The following is a 15130-nucleotide window of genomic DNA, read 5'->3' on the forward strand; positions in this document are numbered from 1 at the left end:
TATTTCTTTAATAGTTCTGGTAGCCTCAAAAAAAGATAGTGGGATCATTCAAATGTATCCCTGAGTTCATGGCAGTATCCTGTAGCACATCAGGAATTTAAGATTTAAGATTTTCAGGTTAAATATACCTAAATTGCACTTAAATATTTGTAATAAAAATAATTAAAAGCTGCAGAAATTAAACACACACTTGGCTTCAAACTCCATTTGCAGATTGATAATGATCAGCACCTATAAATCCTCATGGGCAGTGAAACGTTGGAAGGGAGAGAGAATGTTTTCAACAATAGCTGATGTCTGCATCAGCAACAAAAACAGTCTCTGAGCACTGGCATCAAGGAGCATTTGATGTGAACAAAGTGACATCTTGTTTCATCAAAGGTTAATGAGTACAGCAGCTCTGTCAGCAATACATTAAGACAGCAGTGTCACTGTTCGTCATACTTGCTGAGTTCAAGGCAGGCTGCAAGCATCACCATTTGTGGATTTGTCGGGGTTTCTTTTCCCTCCTGGTTCAGTAAGTTTAATGTGCAAGTTAGTATTTCCCCATAAGCAACTCTTTACACTGTTTTTCTGCAGAGCAAAAATGCTTTTATAAGCTTGGTACTTGTGCTGACTGGAAAACCAGAGTCTTTTCTCAGTAAATTTAGTTTGTTAAACTAGAAAGCAAATCAGAAAATGTAATAAAACATTGTTAGCTTTTTTTTTGTTTTTCAGTTTTCTGATAAAAACCTTTTGATGGATTTTTTTTTTTTTTTAGAAAATGCAATATTGCTCAGTTAAAGGTCTTCTTTACACAAAATTTATATGTAAAACTTTCAGTTCATGTATTTATCCATAACTGTCCATTAAAATAAGTGGAAAAAGATATAGCATCAACAGGGAGACAAAGAAACAGCAGCAGTGAAATAGTGTATAGCCAAAGTTCAGCACTTCACACAAATTCTGCTGCTAGATCCAGTGACACTGGGCAGTGCTCAGTGCTTGAAAATATTACAGCCGGCTTCTGAGCTGGTAGTTTTCTGTCAGTATCTCAGGAAATTATGGCTGAATAAGCACCTGACTCCAGGACAGGTTAAATAAGGACTGGATGTATGAGTAAGGCTCTGGGATCCAGATCTTAGATGCAAGAGCGCTTGCCACATTCTGTCATCCAAGTCCGTAACAAACAGCAGCTTGTTTTCCTGCTGGTTAATACCTTATCTTTCTCTAACTGCAGACAGGATATGGATGACACTTCATCATCTCTCATGGCATCAGCTTCCAGGACCCGTGACTGAAGCCAAGAATGGGAAACTTCTTTCTGCTTGGGAGCTGCCCAGGTGAGGTAAAAGTCTTTGTAGCCTTTAGCAAGTCAGTAATGTGGTGTTTACTATGCTAACATTTATGAGTTTTGCTCATATTGTTGCTGAAAATGCCTCCGAGTCCTGCAGCTATTGTCAAGTTGTGTCTATTTTCAAAGGCTTCGGTTCTCCCTCCTCTGAAGGCTGAATGACTCATTTGGGGCAGTTTATTTCGATAAGCTTTTTGTTATACACAAGCCAAACTTTCCGCTCTGTCAGTCTCCAGCTAGACAAACCTTAACAGCTTATTGCCTAAAGGTCTTATTTACATTATTGCATATCTGTGTTTCACAAAGCAATCTGGACTTTATAGAAGAAACATAGAAAAGGTGGTTCAAATGCAGCTCAGAAGGCCTTGTAGTTTTCAGGTATTAATGCCATTCCTGACAGGTATTTGCATAATCCTGTTTTAAAAACCATGTAACGACAGAGGTCTTGCCTATCTCCTGCACAATCCACTCAAACTTTGCAATAGATAGTTTCCCTCTCCCCCATAAAATATCTACCTTACCTCCTGGGGCAAAGACAACTTAATCACCATCAACATGGAAAACAAACTATTCCTCTCCTTTCTGTGGCCTGCTGTAGAGGCTAGCCATATATTCTTTTGTCTTTGGATAGCTCAACACCACATTGAGCCAGGACTCCTATACATAACTTTCGCCCATTTCCTCTACAGCTAGTAGTTGTACTGAATCAGTCTATGCAGCGATGAAGATTTTAACTGGTATCTCACCTGCTACATTCGTGAACAATGCAGTCCCATTCATATTGTAAATTTTATTCTTTCACTTTTTGGCTAGCGCCCCATCCCATTTGCTAAGGATAAAGATAGCTTTGAGTTTGGAGATACTGTTCTGGCAAGTCCATTCTCTGGTTTTCAAAGTAAATGGAATGAAGGCAGGCATGACTTTTGCCCTGGTTTCCTAAAGATATGAGACCTACACAATCATGCCACACAAGACTTTCTGTCCACCCATCCCACTTCCATAGCAATTTCTGATCCTGTAGGTCAGTGTCAGCCTTATTTGACAGGAATGAGGAGTTTAAAGACTGAGTTTCTGCAGGATTGGGGGTGAGGGGCAGGAGGGCAACCAACGAAAACTAGAGACTTGCTGAATCAGAATAAGCAGATAGCATATCAGACATTCAGAATCCTTCTAGGAAAGATACTTACAACAAGGTATCTGTTTTGGATGACAAATTTCAGATGAAGCTTGTTCCCTCTTAGAGCTGGACTAGGCTAGAGCACATATTGGGCTTCCTGGTTCCAGAACTCCTGGATCCATTTGCACTAACCTGGAACATAAGTTTGCCATTATATGAAATTCTCAGTGAATAGGGTTATTATTTGTTACTGTGAAGCTCCTTTCATCAGAAGATCTGAAAGCATGCAACAAAGAAGGCCTTGAGTGTTATCTCTGGTTTATGAATTGAAGAACAGAGAGGGGAAGCACCTTGTCTGAGGTCAATAGATCAATGGCAAACCCACCTGTCTCCCAGGCAGCCCAAGCAGTTGTCCATGCTGCTTCAGACACACCTCAAATAGAATCAGGTAACTTTTATTTTGCTATCCTATTTTTTCTGTTATAGGCTTGACACTCACTTGGAGTAGTGGTCTAAGCTAGTTATTTTTACCTGACAGACATGAACCAAAAAAGCCTAGTTTTGTAGAAAGTAGCACATCCTCAGATTTTTAAAGCTGTGTTCACGTGAACATCCAAATATTGAGGGATTCCAACACATAAGTTGGTTGCTTTGGAAAGTTATCTGTGTCTGAGTTAACAAAAGGAATTCAAGAATCACGTCCAGCCACATCAGTTCTCGTGCAGTCTGAAGGCAGAAACTCTTGCTGAATTCTGGGTTGGGTTTGCTATAGTTGTCCAGAAAAGTACCATTGACTCCCACTTAAAAATTGTGTAATGTCTGTGCATTCAAAATCTCAACATATTATTTGCTTACCTTTAAATACATTCTAGGAGATTATGTAGCTTTAACTGTTGTGTTCAGCTATCCTAAATAACTGTTCCATAATCAACGCCTATCTGTAAGCAGTGACTAAAAATCAACCTGAAATATTCTCACACTGAAAATCAAATTTTTCAGAAAATCCATGCTCATTTTATCAGAACCTGATTTATTATTCCAGACAAATCCATTCAGTGTCAGTGACTGAGAATAAAACCACAAAACAGTGTTGCCTCTGCTAAATAGCAACAAAGAATGATTCATTTGCAATAAGACTTCAAGATTGCAATAACTATATAAATGAGGTACTAAAAGCACTGAATCCCAATGATATCTAAGATGTCAGGAAGGGAAAAAAGCTAGCTCTTACCACACAACTGCATTTAAAATGAAATCATAGTATTTCATTTCAATGGCTGGTAGGAGACAGAGCCATCGAAGAGAGTTGAGAACAGTAAGTGGTACTTGAATTTTAACTCTAGTTACAGATACTTAATTCTGCTCATACCAAAATCATGACATGTCTGTGCCTTCAGCAACCCAGGTATAAAAATGCTAATGTCAGGATCACTGCTTGAGCCCCAGTGAAGCTGGTGGCCCTTCTCTCTGAGTCGTGATTGGCAGGCCTAGATGTCCAAGCAGCATCCTGACTAAGTGCAATGCTTCATCACAGCTATTCTAAATATGTTTTAGGCTGATACATTTACCTACTTCTGCCTGAATGTTTTTCTTTGACTTTTTTTTTTTCCATTGTTGTTTTGGGCATTGCTTCAGTGAACACTTTAGCAAATATTTAATTTTCATTGTGTAAGTGACTGAGCCACCTTCTACAAAGCAGAGCTTCTGCAAAGCACACAGTCTTTTTCCACCTTAATTGCAAAGAGGATTTAAACATATGCTTATGCCCTGTGATGGCCTGAAAACCTTGTTCTCATGACAGAAGCAGAGCTATTGGTAGCAGTCACCTTCCCAATACTGCTGTGTCACTAGAACTCTCACCTGATGTAGAAAAGTCTTTTAATCTCAGTGCCCATTCAGCTGCTGTGCCCTCTGCTAAGGGCATCACTAATAGATTTAAAAGACACTTCTCTTTTAGGTAACTGGAGCACAGTTTTCAATCACACACAGTTTTAAAAGTAGTACAAATATACTAGAAAGAAAAAAAGGAGAAAATTAAGATTTGCTTGCTGTCAGAGGAATCACTAGTGTAACATGATACCTCCTAAAACTAAGGATTGTACCAGACATGGACAAGAACAATATTCTGAAAATGACAGCACATAAGAAGTATCTATTTTGACATGTAATATACAGAAATGTTCTGATTTCAATAAAGAACATACACTGTTAATTAGGTCTGAGTTGAAAGTAATATCCAACACACTGTGGGGATTAGAGCAAAGTCTGAGTTTGCACTTACTCTGAGGGTGATTTTAGTATGGTTTTTTGTGGGTTAAAACTAATGAAAGAAGAGAAAGGGCCAATAGAACATGAATGGAAACTATTTAATTAACCCAAGTGATTTCTAGATGTATAATCAGTTTCAGAGCCTAATACTTAGTGCTTTCAATGGCTAATTAAAACTCTACTTGGGATGTTAAAGATTATATGTGTGCTTGAACAAAAGTAAGAATTCAGGATTTGTATTACTTTGATCATTTAGGGTATGGCATCACAGTCTCATATGCACATATCTAAATGGGATGGCTCATGTGAGTAAGGTTAGTCATCTGCATGTGCAGTGGCCACAGCCTTCACAAACACAGCAGGGAACTTTAGGACTAAGCATAAGTCTTCACATTTGGCTTAAGAGACAGACTCCCAGGCTAGGAATTGTTACAAATCCAATAATCTGTCTATCAAGCACAGAGATGATGTTGCCAAATGCTGCATTATACACCTTGGCAAAATTGTGCTTCTAATGTGCATGACAGATATACTAAAAACTTTATTTGCAGGCTTGGGTAGCCCTCTGAAAACCACCTGATGTCAGCAAATCAGAATAGTTGCAAGTTACAGAAGCCTTTATGTCAAATCTTCTGCCTGCTTTCATGAAGTGAAAAAATCATAGTTTAAAAATTTAATTGATCCACAGTTAATGTAAAAGTTCCACAAAACTACAAGGTACACATATATAACATAAACCACGCATGTAGCATTCACAACATCAAAACATCCACTAAAATGCATGCACAGCATGAGCATGTCTACTTTCTGGTGTAATAACTGTCCATTTTCCACATATTCAGGTCATGGAGACTTTAAAATATGAACATTGTTTTGAATCACATAATCTAAGATTTTACTTTGGAAACCAATCAGCATGTAGCCGGTTACATCTTTAACTTCCGTGAGCTCCCTTCCAGATTTTCAGATGTCAGAAAGGTCATTTCACAATGTAATGTGCTATGTAGGAGAGTTTCAAACTTTCCTACATCCATGCTACAGAGACATCACTAGCCTATAGACACACCCCCTTAAAATAATGAATAACACTGTATTAAGTTGTTGCTAGGAAGGCAGATTAAGATAAGTGAATCAGTCTTTTCATTAGGAGTCTTCACCTTCTCATTTCTTTATCCTCAATTTGAACAGATACAGCTATATCACATGTCCCCACAAATACTACAAAATAATGAAAGGTAAGATGGTTCCTTAAATCCAGCTCATGAATCCCTAAATTTACTTCTGTATGCCACAAGCACACACACACAAAAAAATACCTGTAAATCTTTTTTAATTGCCAGTTTAAAGTGACAGTGCAGGGAAGATAAATTTTGTAGTTACTCCATCAAGATAACAATTTTCAGCTTATTTACCCCAGATTCATTTATGTTGCAGATCATGCTGCACATTAAGGAAACAGGTCAGAGTGCTTCAAATACACATGACACAAAATAGAGGCTGAACAGCAAGACTGAGTGTGTGGTCACTGTGAATGTACAAGCTCAATATATTCCTCTCAGATGGGTGAATCCTGAGTGAGAATGAAAATATGAATGATGAAAATACAATAATGTACAAAGCTAACAATGGCCCACAGAAATGCACAGCAGGTGATAGAAAGCCATCTGATCTTGCTTCTAGGTCAGGTTGTGACTTTGAATGCTGAATTATATACAAAAAGATTATTTACTAATATTATATTTCCATGTGAATCTTTTGACAATATATGAGAAGAAATACTATATTTCTAGTTCTCTTTGAAAGGTTGATGGGATATCAAGATCATAAATTGTGCCAAGGCCAGCCCAAGAGGATAATTTCATTTGTAGGGGTGCTTGAAGGGAAATTGCAATTGGTCAGATTCGGTAACTGAAGTTTCCACAGCAGGAATTTGCTCAGGCTTCCTCATCTCAAGAGGAGACAGCATCACCAATGATACTTTGATCTTGCACACTAGGAACTGCTCATCTTACAGACTAGTGTTGACTTCTGGGTTTTCCTGTAGTGGTTCTGTCTGTCTGTCCATATTGCCTGTCTCCTGTCATCAGTTTGCACTGTGACATGCTCTGGGACAGGATCATCTTGCTTGCACAGAGTTTAGCACAGTTGAGACCTGACCCATGGTGAAAGGTCTGAGTGCTGAATATCAGAAGAGTCAAAAACTTCTGTGTGCCTTTCCTTTACCATTGCCTGGCTGCGTGTCAAGCAAATCACATCAGTACTTCTAAAAATGGGGTGTATACCACCATTTTTAGAGTAATGAAAATAACTTGTATAATACTACACATTTTAGACATGTGAAGTAGCTGGAGAAGTCAGTTCTTATTAAAAGACAGACTTCTCTTTATGGACACTAAAGAAAAGAAATGCTGACTAGAGGACAGACAGATTATTTAGATAAGACAGATATCTCCAAATAAGCAAGGCTTCATGAAATCCAGTCTTGACTACTTCAGGAACTAATCAAAATGGTCTTTGAACCATAGGAAATCACTTTAAGAGTATACAAAGGACAGGGATAAAAAGAAAAGAAGACGAAGGAATCACAGAATGATTGATGAAATCGCAAACCACTCAAGTCCTGTAAAGGTTCTGGAGCAAATGATTAAGCAAACAATTTTCAACTACTGGAATATAACAGTGATAGAAAAAGCTAGAAAAAAAACATGGCAAGTCAGTCCTATTTCCTTTGTTGATGGATTAATAGGTTTAGTAGATAACAGGAGAGTGGTAGATATCTTTCAGGTTAAATAAAATTTTTGACATGCCGTACACAACTTTATCAAAAATCAATGAAAGAAGTAGTTTAAATGTAAACACCATAGAGAGTGTTCACAGCTGCCTGAAGTATATCTATCAGTGATTCACTGCCAAAACAATTCCTACAGAAGAACAGGTATCTCAAGTATCCTTGAAGTATCCATCCTGGAAATAATTCTTATTCAGTGAATGATTTCAACAGTGGAGTAGGGCAGACAAATCAAGCAAGTCTAGATTCAGGGTCTAATCCTGTCTTCCAGGGCTCTTGACTAGTAAGGAAGAAGAGGAATATAAGGTGATAAAGCAAACTAGAACAGTCAACATGTCCAAAACCAGGAGATGAACTTGAGTAAAAATGACTTTGAAGTATTACACTTAGGAAGGAGAAAACAAATCACAGGTGCCCGCAAAAGAACAACTCGTGATGCTGTAATACCATAGAAATAGATCACAGACTAAACAGGAGCATATAGCGTCACGGTTTAAAACCAAAACATCTTATTTGGGTCCTGAAAGGAGTGCTGTAGGACACAGGCATTGTAAGCAAGATCTCAACTCATGTACCACAACATTAGACACCTCAAATTACGTGACATATTCACATACAGAAATTCCCTTCAGAGTAACTTGTTCCCTTGCATTTGCTTGGGAGCCAGCCTGGTCCCTGCCTTGCTGGGCTCTAGGTGCTCATACAGCAATAGCATCCGCAACAGCCACTCTGGTTGCTTACACCGCACCCCAGTGAGGAAAAAGGCCCAAATATTTATTATTGCTTTAGGAAATAGGAAGTGGAAGAATGTAAGTTCCACCATTAAACATGGACTGAAACTAAATTCTGTTGCCAAAACAAGTCTGAACAGATGGGCTCCTGGTCACAAAATCTTAGCTATGGATATATTCAATACCACTGCTAATGGGGAAAAAAAAAAAAAAAAGCCTCCTCTAGTAAAAGCATTGAAGATTAGTGTTCACAGCGCAACTGTACAATCAGCATCACTTCATGATTTATAGTTGGTCAAGCAGATTTTTAAAAAGCTGCACTAGGCTGCCTGCCTTTTTACAACATAGACCGTAGAAATTTCTCATGAATACTGCTTCATCAGTTTTAGCAAGGAGGAATGAGGGGCTCAGAAGTTTCTAAACCAATGTAAGTTAGGTTAGTACCATTACAACGAAATGACCAAGTGCTGTGCCAAGCACGGCTCTTGCTATCCCTGCTAAACTGAGCCATCAGAATCGGTTTTGATCATGAAAACTACCACTATGAGAGCTGGCAGAGCAGTAAATGCTACAAGCTTCCCTCCTCACGTTAATCCCTTCCTCATCTCTCCTCCTCAGAGAGTGCTCATGTTATGGTATCATTGACTCTGTAGACAAACAGCTTTTTAACCGCAAGATAACCAGTAAGGGAAACATAACAGCACCCTTTTCCCTAATGGCAATTTAAGCAACTATGTTCATTGCAACTGCAAATAGGTAGGCAAGTGAGTTTGGAGATACTATATATATATAGTACTGACACTCCGTTGGCCGCCCATAGGTTCAGAGCTATATAAACAGAATACAAAATACAGCCCTCCAGCCCTCCACAGACAAGAAGGCATAATGTCAGCATATTGCCTGAGAAAGCACTTCCCCATCCCCACCTGGCATGAAAACACAGACTAAGGAAGCATAACCAAGGTACCCAGCAGGGCACATAGAAAGAAAACTTTTCAACAGCAATTAAATTCATTCAAGTAAAGGCTCATTTGACTATGAGGGGGGAAAAAAACACCTAAAAACCCCACAAAGTAAACTTTCTACACCATTAGACTTTGCTTTCTTTGTTTGGACATTCAATCTGTCCTCACGTCAAATGACAGGTTACAGTGGAACAAATGAGACAAAAGCTGGTGACAGACAGCCATAAAGGATTTTTATAAGATGGAATCAATTTTATCTAGGAAATCAGTGAGGAATCACTCTGCAAAACAATTCAATCATATGTATATTTTTTCAAACATCTTTGAATGTTTTGGAATAAAGGAAGTAACATTGGGCATTCATGCAACTAGATGGAAATTCTTGTCAGAAGTTACAGGAGTACTCAAAAATTATTTCTTTTGCTATTTACCAAATAATTCACTAAGTCTTCTTCTCAAATATGCATTGCCATGTGGCAGGAGAAAAGCCAAGGCAACATAGACTGACTGGAGGTTTGAACACAAGGCTGCTTGTGAGGCTACATGTGAGAAATGTAAGCTATACTACGCTTCGCTTTTGGCATCTAAAAAAATCGTCTGACTGAACATACCTGCCAAAAATTACATTAGCAACAAGGTATCTTGTGTCTGTGCCAACACATTTCACTTCAAACATGGAAATAACTTACCCCACGTGTCTGGCCTTCACTGATGTCTAGAAAGCCGAGATATATCTGTTGCAAATTAATTTGAGTTTCTGCTTTGGATAAAAGGACAGTCTGCTGACTTGGTGGGATTTGAAGCATATAATATAAGAGGCTGAGAAGAGAAGAGGCTGAGAGAACTGGGTTTGTTGAGTCTCAAGAAGGTAAGGTAAAGGCAGATCTTATGGTTTTCTTAATCTATATAATGGGTGCTTTTAAAGAAGACAGAGCCAAACTTCTGGAGGTGCACAGTAAAAGGAAAGAGACGATAGACACAGGCTGCAGCCAAGGAAATTCCAATTAGATGTTAGGGATTTTTTCTTTTTTCACCATAAGAGTGGTCAAAGACTGGAACAGGCACCCAGGGGTCCAAGGAGTCTCCATCCTTGTAGATGTTCAAAACTCAACTGGACACAGCCTATAACAACCCAAGTTATCTGTGAAGCTGTATTTAACTTCAAAGTTGGACCCACTCTAAGCATGGCTGTTGGACCAGGCAGCCTCCAGAGGCTGACTTATTCCCTGACTTGTAAAGATCTGCTGCAAGGCTGCTCTCTTAGCAAAGTGTCTCACAAGAAACAGGGTCTGATCTTAACAGCAACAACAACAAATAAAGGGTCACCTCTTAGATGTTTCTCTACGGGGGATTGAAGATTTGCCCCAGAATTTGTTGCGTATGCTGCCAATGTACAGAAACATTCTTCAGTTTTATTGTCTCAAATGGGAGTTGTTCCTTCAGGGGATGCTACTTCAGAGGAAACACTTTACAGGAAAAGGAACATGCAGGTCTTGTTTGGTAGTTTGTTTGGTCAACCAACACCCCCACCCCCCACCCCCCGTACTGACATAACAGAAACCACTTCTTTATGCTTGCACTGGAATAGAATAACTCTGAGTCGGGGTTTGTTGGTTAGGGGGGTTTTGTTTGCTTTTGTTTTTAACATTCCTAAAAGCTTCCTAGTGTTAGAACTAAGAACAAGCAAACAAACAGAAAACCCAAATGGGATCTGAGCTTCATGTTACATTTGCATCCAGCACCTCCAATCTGATCTCGACAAAACAGGGGTTTTGTTTAGAATTAGTTTGGATTCTAAACAAGTGAAGACATGGAAGATACTCTCAAAACACATTCAATCAACAAAAATATGCACTGCACTGGACTTGGAGATCTTGCTTTAATACCCAGTTCTGCATGAATAACCTAAAGGACCTTCATTAAGACATTTTGTTTTTCTCTGCCTCACTTCTCCCTCATAAAAAGGAAATTGATATCACCTTTTTGCCACTCTGCCTTTCTAAATAGACAAGACTGAAAATCCCATAGGAAAGGAGTTCTGTCATATTATAGCATGAACCACAATGCAATCAAGTTATCAAAAACCTCTAAGTACACCTAGCATGATGAACAGAAACAGAAAGACAGAAAAAGAGCAAGTACTCCCATGCAAATATAGTCTTGATTTTGCTTAATTGAGAAAGTAGCCACTCCTGGATGGTAAATCTTTTCACACATCCTTACGCAACACTGTCTATCAGTTAGTTATGTTGTCCAGATTGTGTCCATGAGCACACAATAAAGGCCTCCTTCCTCCAGTGTAGCTTCTTTTACAAGAAACAAGAATTCCCACCTCTTTAAATCTCTCCCACCTAAGATCCAGATTTAGAAACACAATCCCATAGGATCTCTGTGAGGAACCTGATGGAATCTAAGCTGGTGGCTGGCACACAAGGACAGGGCACAGTCTAGTGTGGAGCCACATTGTCAGTTTGTCTCTTCACAGTTTGCATAGATCTGCAGAGCTGGTTTTGGATTATTATGCCTCAAGATATCACACACAGATAACACTTTGTAGAGTACAAATGTAAGTATTCAAATAAATGCGAAAGACAGAGCAGGTACATTGTGGAAGGGAAGTTTTCTTCATGTTGGTTTGATTTCCAGTGTTGTTCTTGAGAATATTCAAGCCTTCAGGTGAAGAGGTTCCCCCGTTTGACCTCAAAGCAAGCCCTCTCCTTGCCTTAGTCTATACATTCGTAGACATTTTATAATCCAAGCTCTGACACGTGTTATCTGGAAGCAATGGCCACAGAAAGGGCCTGCCTGCCACTGTGTCCTGACTAATGCAAGAGAACAAATCCTCCATTGTCGCCCAAGCACCATATGTCCATACAATAAAATCACTGTCTTCTGTACTCAAGGTTACATTTGTTTATGATTACAGTGTTTATTTCTTGCTGTGAGACTATAACTGTACATACTCTTTCTTCTGTTAAAATACATTTTTCCACCCCCACCCTGTTAATGCTTTTCCCACCCCCCACCCACTTTTCAACGTGTAGCCAGAGGAGGAAAATTCTCTTGCACATACGTAAAATATCATGTTTCTTTTTTAGAAGTATTAATAATTGGGTTATAATGGCATGCCTGCGGTGACAACATCTAAATACAAAAATGCATTTAAGCACTTGCTTTACTTAACTTTAAGCAAGTTAAGTAAAGCCAATGTGAACAGCTGTATATTTGTTGTTGGGCTGGGGTGCTACTGAAAGCACCACAAAGATAAGGGGACTTAGGTTTCATCCCATTTTGTTCCACTTGCCCTATAATTCTGCAGCAAGTCTCTCTTCCTGCCTGTGCCTTCAGAGAATATGGCTCATGCCACAGAAAATACTGTGTGATATTTTTTCTGAAGTGCTCTGAAACACAAGGATGGATCAATTAAAATACATTATCGGTGTAGATCAGAATGTCTGTGGTGCTCCAAAGTTTGCAGTGTGCTGGCCTTCCCACTTAATGGACAGAGTCTCTGTACAGGAGAACAACATTGCTTTCAAGTTTCCACCAAGGAAGAGTCGTTTTGCAATTTGGTGGCACCCACCAGAGTCCTGCAGACTCCAGACACCAGAGGAAGCTGCAGAATCCTTCATCCATGAGCTGGACCTGCTCTGGTCCTTGGGCTCACTCTCAATCAAGAGAGGATGTGGCTGCGATCCCACTGCTTACTAAGCATCATTTTCCTTTAAATAACACAAAGCTGTAATAAAAAAGCAAGACAAATCAGCCCCCCCCATTGTTCACAACAGGGTTAATCCTGTAAGTGCTCTCTAGTGCAATCAGCTGCTCCAGAAAGGATGCAGGATGCAGTACTGTCAACACCTGTACTAGTGAAAACCTAGTCTCCATTAAACTCCTGCCAGAGCAATAATAAAAAGTTTTCTGCAGTTTCTTATGGGAGTGAAAAGTCCTGCCTTGCCTTCCTGGAGTGGTTTTTGATAAAAGTCTGACTGGGGTCCAGATGAATGAAGGTAGCCGCCGGGTTCCACCCGCTCTCACAATATATACTTTGTTTAATGTGCCGTAAAGCAATACAACCTGCAAATAATCACCTGATGTTATATCTCTGGAGAAATTTCCTCTAACTGGGGCACCAGGAAGTGATTTTCCAGTTTGCAAGTTGGAATAAAGGGGAGGAAGGAAAGGTGGTAAAGTATAGTCTCTTTAAAAAAACAAAAACAAAAACCCCCACAAAAAAACAAACAAACAAAAAAACCCAAACTAAAACAAACAGGCAACAACATAAATTGTTTTGCCGATGCCACAGAGATTTCAAAAGGAGCTGCATATAAAAGGACAGGTACACTGCAGCTCTGAGGGATCTCGAGGGATCTCTTAATAAAGATAACATCTTTACTAGAAATTAACAAAGTACATAATTTCCTGTTAAAGATGCTCATGCAATACCAGTGCAACAAATAATCATAGCGAAATATTGACTATTCATAGAACAGCTTTCATTCCTGAACTCTGGACATGAGGTATTCATGTAACACAAGTTTGTGTCACACCAACTGTCAGACACGAGTCTTTATACAGAAGCACAATGAAATTATGACCCCTTGTCTGCCTTGGTTTCTTCTGTCTCCATTTACAAGGAAAAGTTGATCACAGTTTAAAAGACAGACACTACTCTGGATAATTTGTTTGGATATGGATAAGAAAATGCTCAGCAGCTATATTTCTATTTTTCCTGCCTAGCTGTTGACGTAAAACCTATTAGCTAATGAGATAGAACAGGTATTATAAAAACAAAAGACAACACAGGAACACAAAAGACTGACACAAGCAACTTAAAGGCTTTGTGAGTAATAAAACATCCAATGTTTGCTTTTAAAAATATTAAACTCCTGAGGGGCTAGGGAACTGTGATTTATGCAGATATTAATTTGCACTACCTTGGCTGATGACTTTGTACCAATCATGCAGTTAGTTAAATTCACATCTAGAAAAACATGAACCTAGAAATAAGGGATATGAATCTAGACTTATAATAGGTTGAAATATGTAACCTTATTGCACTAGAAAAGAAATAAGAAGTACTGCATACTAAGTATGGCTCTTAGGTCCTAGTCACAAACAACAAGATCTACACTTGGTGTTGTCTCATTCCTATGCCTTAATTCTCCAGCCTGGCTTTCTTATTTTCACATGTCATTGCCTTTCCTGTTGTCTGCTGTTATGATTTTCAAAACTATCTTTGAAATTAGTGCTTCTCCAAGATTGACTTTCATTACTTATTTATTAATTAAATATAGGCTATTTTTGTGGATTTATTTTTTCTACACTGTCATTTATTTATAACCTCATGTGCAGTCTTGAGCCATCCTATCCTTTTTGTCCTCTTATTTTGCCTTATACAAGACTGCAGTTTCCATATTGGGTCATTCTGCCTTGTGTTATTTTTCACAAAGAGGCAAACTGACAGTCAAAAATTCAGCTAGTTTGGAGCTAGTTAAATTTCATCTTCTATTTGCATTTCTAGGGATTGTTGGTTTTTTGGGTTTTTTTTCATTCGATATACTCTTGGACTCCTGTGTCATACAAATCATTTCAATAATGGTATAATACACATTTATTAATCTAATAACTGAAGAAACCCTCCTCTAGAGGAAACTGTGTCAGAGCTACATACAGGATTACTGTCAGGATTTGTTCTGTTGCAGAGATTTGGAGATTACATGATTTAGTCAAAGAACATGAATGCTAGCCTCTATAATTTTCCAGGTCATTGCTGAGCAAAGTTAACTATAAGGAAGCAGTGTTCTAACACACTGTTTTGAATCATCAAGTATTTGGGCAATAGTCCCTTTTGTTAGTATTGTGGCTGATCAGAAGTGTTAAAAGAACATGATGTTGTAGCTATTAGTGAAAGGCAGCGAAAAGAGC

At 38.8% G+C, this 15130-nt stretch overlaps 1 long non-coding RNA gene across 2 annotated transcripts in view; it reads left to right on the forward strand.

Annotated features, from left to right (window-relative positions):
* Positions 1-451: 451 nt before the first annotated feature.
* Positions 452-15130, forward strand: part of LOC141969837 (uncharacterized) — a 54566-nt gene continuing 39887 nt past the window's right edge. For both annotated transcript variants that reach the window (XR_012635104.1, XR_012635105.1), the window contains exons 1-2: positions 452-517; positions 1220-1322. This is a non-coding gene — a long non-coding RNA (uncharacterized LOC141969837). The remainder of the gene's footprint in view (positions 518-1219; positions 1323-15130) is intronic.

This window comes from Athene noctua, chromosome 1 (genome assembly GCF_965140245.1).
Source record: "Athene noctua chromosome 1, bAthNoc1.hap1.1, whole genome shotgun sequence".
Classification (NCBI taxonomy): domain Eukaryota; kingdom Metazoa; phylum Chordata; class Aves; order Strigiformes; family Strigidae; genus Athene; species Athene noctua.